Here is an 8,159-nt window from a genome sequence, read left to right as displayed (position 1 = left end):
CCCCGCTGGGATGTCCCAAGTGGCAGTGCCCGGTGGTCCGGGGAAAGCACGGTCCATGCCAAAATCCGGATGAACCCCTAGCTGGTGTTTAGCTGCTCAGGAATTAAATGAGAAGGAACATAGTTTTGGACGACATCCTTACAGGATAAAGTTTTATGTATCATCTAGAAATATTTTAACTGGCTTTTCTGTGCTTTAATTACACATTTCAGCAGAACATCAAATACTACAGGAGTTTGGAGCAGATGAGGATGGGTGTGTGTTATTTTTTTACCATGATTTCTGTTCTTTTCAGACAAAAAGCAGACAAATTTTGCTTTTTAGACTTGTAAAAGGATGTTTGAATTTTGCAGTTAAGCTTACCCAAAGTTTATATTTAAGAGGCTCTATTTTATCAATGATTGATAAAAGAGCAGCGCACCAGATGTATTTAATCAGCCGCTCTGTCTCTGAAAGCATGCCTGTACTTTTGACTCCCTTTCCAGGGTGAAATCCTGGCCTCACAGAAATTAATAGCAAAACTTCCATCAGCTTTACAGGGACCAGGATTTCACCTTATGCATCATTAAGAACTCCCCAGTGATGGAAATCCTGCCAAGGGTTCATCTCCTCCAGCCAAATCAGCCAGGGGGTTCTGGAAGAGCTCCACAGCTTCATACAAGAAACTGGCATTTTTTCCCCATTTGCAAATGTTCTCTCCAAATACATCGGCATTTCAGCAGAAATGACAAGCAAACTGGATCTGAGGGGAACTGTCATTAGAGAGGATCTCTTGGGCCATTAAGTCAAGTCCTTTCTAGTACAGGCAGCAGTGCCAGGTAATATCTTTATTAAACTTGACAAGTTCTACCTCAAACCAGCGGCGTTTCCGACTCCTCCTGTTGAAAGGCCATGAGCCTTATTCTGCTGGTATCTAGGAACCTCAATCTTTTTTCTAGCTGCATGTACTCATAGGCAATTATACACGGATAGACAAGCCTTTGGCTGAAATAGATCTTCCTTCTTTTGGCAATTAACCATCTAATGTCTATGAGGTAGAAATCAGACTCCATCAGCCTTATTTCCCATCATAATTTTTTCGGATGTGGCATTACCACTATTCTGCATGGAATTGCAAGTATTTTCCTGTGTCTACCAGAAATATTGACATTTCATAACTGAAATATTGACATTTCATGATTATCCTCAGGTTGTTCAGTATATCTGGATTTTTCTCCAGTATCAGTTCCATTTATCACTTTATATTAGAAATTCTTGCTGTTAGCACATATGTGCATGACCTAAATTTCACCCCACTCCTATTACATCAATCCCTCTGTAGTCCTTCCAGTGTAGTATTTGGTCCTCCAATGTTGATAGAGGACCTCCCTCCCATGCTTACACCATCAACAGTTTCCCTAGTACATTCTTACTTTTTCATGCCAAGTTTATTACTGAAAACATTACATAAAATACTGCAAGTATTGCATAAAACAACTCCCAATACTGATTTTTGAGAAACTAGTCTGAAGTACACATAAACAAGCCTTGAAGCCGGGCTTAGAATTCACGTGTTTCTGTAGGAATAAATGCCCTAACAACAGGCTAGAAAGTCACACTCTCTTCTAGACCCGGTGCAATTGCAATTCCTTTTTGTGAAGCAAAAAAGCTGCCATGAAAAGTGATGGGAATGATGTCTCTAGTGCTGAGAGATCAGTGGCATCTCCTCTAGAAGGGTGGGGGCTCTCAGGCACACAAGGGTCTAATACAACATGGGCACCACCCCTCTGGCCTTTTAAAAACGGGGTGACTGACTACCTCTGCCTTTTAAGGTCCTGCTGAGTTCTGAGCATGACTCTCCAAGGATATAAAGAAAGAAGCACCAAACATACCCGAAGCAGCACGTTTGGCACCTGTAGAAATTCAGTGCAAACAGCTGAGGAAACTTCAGGACCGAGCAACAGCTGCAGTGAGGGGTTACAGGTTCACAATGTTGGACTGTCATGCTTAAGTGCTACATAGTTCCCCTTTCAGGCCTGCCCTAAATGACAAAATCTCCTCCCCATGGCCTTAACACAGCTGCTTGAGGAGGTGCAGCCCCAGTGGCTGGGACAATAAGCAAGAAGCCTGTGTGACTCTGGAACTCATGCAGCCTATTGAGGGAGCGGAGTTTTTACTCCTAAATTGAGCAATGCTGTTGCTTTGCCCACTAAGACACACTTGCAATACTTCATGGCTTCCTTTGAGTTTCTAACAGTCTCCTGGGCCTTAACAGCACAGCAAACAGTGACTCATTAATCTGGCAAAGTACAGCCATTGTGGACTCCCTATTCAATTAGTTTTTCTTGCCTTTTCTCTAACTCTCTACTGAATTTTCCTTTATTTCATCCCTAAGCCCACACACGGACACAACACACCAGTTGATTGCATTTACTGGAAGTTTTAGAAAGCACTCTTTCAACATGTTTAATATGTTATAAATTCTTCTTATCATGTCATGCAGTGTATGTGTTTTGTGATGGGGAATGGAGTCCTTAACAAAGCCAGTTAAACCAGAGAACCAAATCATTTCACATAAAATGCTGTAGCTCCCCTCTCATTAAAGCAGTTTACAGCACAAAGGAGTTCAGCCCTGTTGGTTGATAGCTATGCAAACCACCCACTCAGTGTGTAATCAGGCTCACAAAATGGATGTGCTTATAATGATAGTGACAAACCTCTTTGGTGACTAGGAATATGGAAAGGAATTTTCTTTGAACTCCATTAGATCCTACCAGTACTTTGGTCAACATCAGTTATCCTGCTGTGCATTTGAACTTTCTTATTCCCCTACTCGACTTTCACTTAATCTTCCTGCAGTGCTGAAGAAGACAGGACATCTGGAAATGAAAACAATTATTCTTATCTCCTACTGCTTTCATAATTACATGAAGTTCGCATTTGAAAAGTTGCATTCCTTATGTGTTCATGTGCTTTTAATTAACAGAGGGATGCGCCACACCACCAGAAGCTAAATCCTAAATCTTGCACAAGTCGGTTACAGGACGCCTGAATCTTTAGCCAACATGGCAGCTTTCTGGCTGAGCCAGGAGGAAGCCTGGCAACAAACACAGGACAATGTAGTTTCACTGTAACTGTACGTTTTTTACAGACTATTGCAGAAGGATCCAGCAGATTCAGCTGAGATTTAAGGCAGGGTAGGTATGATCTCTTCCTATGGCCCTGCTGAGAGCTTTTCTTGGGTTTTTCACCTGCACTGTGTACCCCAAAGAATTTACAGGGCACAAAGGCATGAAGGGAAATGCAGACAAAGAGATGAAAAAGTGACTTGTCCAAGCTCACCTAGCGGGTGATGTCAAGAGACATTTTGTATTCTTGCTTCCCTGCTCTGACAGTAGATACGGCAAAAAGAACACACGCTGTTCCCTCTTCATGGCCAGTCTAATGAATATGGAGCAGTTCAGCCAGTTGTAATTGACCCTCCAGCAGTAGAAAGAAAATGATGAGCTTTCAGATAACCTGCACAGGCCATCAGTTGAATTACTTCCTTTAAAAAAAGCTTCCCTGTAGGCTATAGACAGCTTGGGAAAATTGGTGAGAAGGGAAAGAAAGCGTTGCCACTGGTGTTCAGTGATTATGGATGCACAGATATACAGGTTTATGGCCAGAAGAAGCCTTCAGATTATCTGAGTTGACATCCTGCATAACACAAAGCATTCAATTTTACATTCAGTCCAAGATCTGAACTAGGAAACCAGAATTATCTGCTCATCCAAAGTATATTTTTCAGAAAATCATCCAATCAAGAGATGGAGAATTTGTCTTGCCAATTCATTCAAACGTTACTATGTTCACTGTTAAAAACCAATGGTTTATTTCTATTTTTTCTAAGGTCTTTATGATAATTTTAAATATTTTGTCTTTTACCCTCTTTGATGAGTCTTTCTTTGTGCTACTCCAGTACAATCCTTGAGACTAAACTTATACACAGGATTTATATAAAATACTTCATGTAGCTAAAACAGTCCAGATATTTTCCTACATAACAGATCACTTTGGTGAAAGTAAGTCAAATGTCTGACCTAAAGGGTAGTTAAGAAAGAAAAAAAAGAACTGTTGCAGAAAGACCAGGTCTCACTAGTCCCATAAAAGAGAGATTTTCATATGTATCATCTGCTTCAGCATCACATGCTAAAGGAAATGTTTTGAAATATTTCTACATCCAGGTAAACAGGTTAGGAAACTAGAGGGTGCGGTAGTGACAACCATTTGCCAAATTAAGATCTAAATAGTTTTGCTTATCTTTAATTAGTCATTTTAGGTCATGCAGATCATAGTGCAATCCTTTCTTTCCTACAGCGCAGTTTTAAAATCACCCTTCTTTTCTCAAGGCCAGGTAAATAGGTCCCACCTCACGATCTCCAGTTTATTTGCACCAGTATTTGCATTACTTTAGTATTTGAATGCAGGAAAACAGTAGAACTCCAGTTATTCTCTGAATCCTCTTCTACTTGGGTGGCACTCTGCTGAAACTAGATAGTCAATGCAGATACAGTTTGGGGTTAAATTCAACTCTATGAAGAATGCTGTTACAAGCCATTGTTTAATGGCCACTTAAAACCTCTTCTGACAGCTCAAACAGTGCATGTCTTGCACTAGTTCTTTGCAAAAGAATTGTCACTCTGGGTGCCCCTTCTGCCTATATACTTAGGCAGGAATATTTTAAAAATATATTAAAAAGATATTTTATATATAAAGTATAAAAAGTATATAGAATACATAAAGATCTCAGTGTGGTAGACAGGCTAGACTTTCTGCGTTTTCTGAAAGTGTTGAAAAAACAGATTGCTCTTTGACTCATACAAGAGAGGAGAATATAGGCTGCCTTGCACATGCATGTCTGTGGTGTGAGATGCTACTGTTACTTTTCAGGGTTCTGGATGAAGAATTTGCTTCTTGCAAACTGCAAAAGTCATGAAACAATTTGTAAGAAAAGCTTTTACATAATTCAGTCAATAAAACAACAGTAGCAGAAGATTATAATTGGTTTGGCTGGGTATAATAGAAATATGAATGTGCATACTGTATAAATGGTGTGTCAGGACTATTCAGCACTTTTGCAGGGTTTTGGAATGCACTGAGTAAAATGGAATGACAATAGTATACAAACGTCTGCACAGCAGTTGAATCCATCAAAATCCCTCATCTTCAGTTCATCTTCAAGAATCTCTCAAAGTGCACCAGTGCCACACAGAGACAGATGCAGGAAAAGACAATATAGCTGGTAGCACTCTCTCACATATGGACAGCCATATCCAAAACAAACACTGAAAATTTTCTGAGGCCTGAAAACATCAACATAGTATTCATTACTATTTTCTTTTCTGGCCACATATGATTTCCTGTTGGAGGAGTTGTCCAATTTACTGGTTTGATCCCACACCATAGAATTCAACGGATCCTCAGCGTTGACTTCAGTAGCAGAAAGGTTAGGTGCTAGGGTGGAATTAATATAATTATTTCCATTCTAAAAAACAGGTGGGCAATTTAGGTGCATTAATCCCATTGATAGCTCAGATCAGCAAGTTTCCTTGAGGTATCGTTTCCCTCTGAAAGCAGCAGCAGCTAAATACCTAAGAAGTACTAAGCATGTGGGTCAAGTTGTGGGCACTTTTGAAACTCCCCCTCATTGCCCTAGAATAGTAACCCTCTATTTTCATTCAGTTAGTATTCAGGTCCCTGATCCATGTGTGGGACTGGATCGTGCTGTTTCTAGGCTGCCTTTGGTAGCTGTGCTCAAGCTTGGGTTCATGTTCCCGGAACCAGCTGCCCCGAAGCAGTTGCTCTCCCACTGTTGGGGTAGAGCTCTAGGAAGTTAGTCCCTGCTGTGGCTGAACTCACCCCAGACTATGGCCACAATATTTAGTGATGCGGATAACAAAAGATTTGGGTTCAAAGTTTAGCTTCTGTTCCTAACCTAAGGGCAATACACGGTCATACAAGTGATAAATAATAACACTTACATAAACATACAGGAAAATAGAAAGTAAAGTGTCCTTTCAGAACTGTTTGTGCTTTCTTAGTACTCACCACTCCTTATTTACCAAGAAAAAAGGTCACATAGTAATGTCTTGTTTGAAAGTTTTGGTCCCTGGAGTAGCCTTGTGAGATAAATCTCTTTTTCCATGGGAGTGCTGAGGGGAGGAGGGAGTGGCCAGCCAGCACTGGCCAACGTACAACTCTGATGCCATGTAGACAACCATATAATGCAAAACGTTTACAGTAAAACAATAGGCAACACTGCGCTGTGATCACTTCAGTTCTTTTGCACAAACAAGGCTCCTTACGAGATCATATAATCTCACAGGATCATTTACAGTCACGTGTCCCTGCTGCATGTTAAACATCAACCTTCAACTCACAACTCCTCCCTTTTCATACTGGGTCAAAGCCATCTCTTCAGAAGCAAGAGCCGCAAGCTCTTTCAGTCTCACGTGAGCCCTATTCCAGAGCATGAATGTGATCTAAAAGTGAGACAGAAATCTGATAAAATCGCTGCAAAAGTGATTTTACCCTTTAAAGAAATATTTCTGCAAGAAGAACTAGATCAGTCTCATCTACAGACCATTGTCTCCTATTCTGTTTTAAAGCTGAGATCCTCAGCTGGGTGAGCAGCATCGCTCCACTGAAGTCAACTTAGCTCAGCCAAGAATTTACTCGTAAGGGTTCAGCCATAAGAGATGTATTGTCGTCACGTTTTGGAGAACCAGCTGGGCTGACTGAAAGCACACCATTGTAATTCACAAAGAACACAAATAAGCCAAATATTTTAAACATATTGTGTAAATATTAATAATAATGGGTCATAATACATGTAAGCATAACACAAAAATAAAACAAAAGAACTGGATTTGTGCCTCACAGATTCACTAGGGAGGTGAGAGCAGGTAATGCATGAGCAAAGACTTTTCACCATCAGTGACATTATTTTAGAAAAATGCTACAGGTCAAATTCTGGCACCAAATTTACATGCAGGGGTTGTGAGATACTATCTTGCCTTTGCCACAGCTCTCTCTGAAAAAGCTCTCCAGGCTGTGCAAGGATCATGCTCAGCCTGTATATCCAAAGAGTCAGCCAGAAATCCTCATGCTCTGCTTGCAAACCAATTGACTGGAACTGGAAGGGACAGCTGACATAAGTGAACTCTTTGTCAAAGAACTCAGCCGCTTGGCAGGAAAGCTAGAAAAAGCTGAATTTTGCCAGCCTTGCGCAGAGGTTACCACCAAGTACATTGGGTTAGTGTTGTCAGTCAGTACGTTTGATGACGTCCCATAGCTCAGAGCTGCTATTCTGAAGACACAGTGTTCAGCACGAAAATCTCACAGGACTTGGAAGAATAAAGCTGTCATGAAAACACATTTACAACTCCAGGGAGAAAACCTGCTTTAACCACTTACATTTTTGATGACCTGAATGCTTTGGCTGTCTGTGCCAGCCTCATGCATTAACATATTGTTATAGGTGGTGTGTCATTTAGCAGGAGCCAAAGTAAGGTGCGAGGTGTGTTCCGATCAGTGGGTATGTACCTCCTGAGCTCAGCCCAGCGACAGTTTTCTGTCCCTTTAGGACCTGTCCACCCCAGCCCACCCCAGCCGGAGCTGCTGCCCCTTCCACTGGGCTGGCTGGTCCTCCTGTGTCAAACACACCTACCAACAAGCTGTACAGGGTTTATGGGTTCTTTATATATTCTCATATGAATAGTGCATAAGGAAGGGTCCTTTTTGAAATGTGGGGAAAAAAAATATAAAAATGCCCATTGAGACTACTGAATCTCTGTCCTTGGGGAACAGCCAAAAGGCAAGGCCCTGGCCAAGGCACCAACGGGACCGAGCCCTGCCCTGGCACCGAACCGACGACACGCACATTGAAACGCCGCCTCCCCTAGGCACCGACGGGGAAACCGAGACCCCATCACGAAACCGGACACAGCAGGGACAAAACGTGCCGAGCAGAGAGATCCGCCTATGCTCCCGCGGCCGCGTTTACATCGCCATAAACCCCTCTCCCCTGCCCCGGGCAGCGCTCCGCAGGCACACCCGCCCCCGGAGGGCCCGCCGCCGTCCTCCGGCCCCGCCGCCCCGTGATGGCGGCCCCGGGTGGCGGCGGGGGCCGGGCGGCC

Source organism: Calidris pugnax, unplaced genomic scaffold (assembly GCF_001431845.1).
Source record: "Calidris pugnax isolate Ruff unplaced genomic scaffold, ASM143184v1 scaffold9, whole genome shotgun sequence".
Lineage (NCBI taxonomy): Eukaryota > Metazoa > Chordata > Aves > Charadriiformes > Scolopacidae > Calidris > Calidris pugnax.
The sequence above is the reverse complement of the archived record's forward strand: the minus strand, read 5'-3'. Positions refer to the sequence as shown.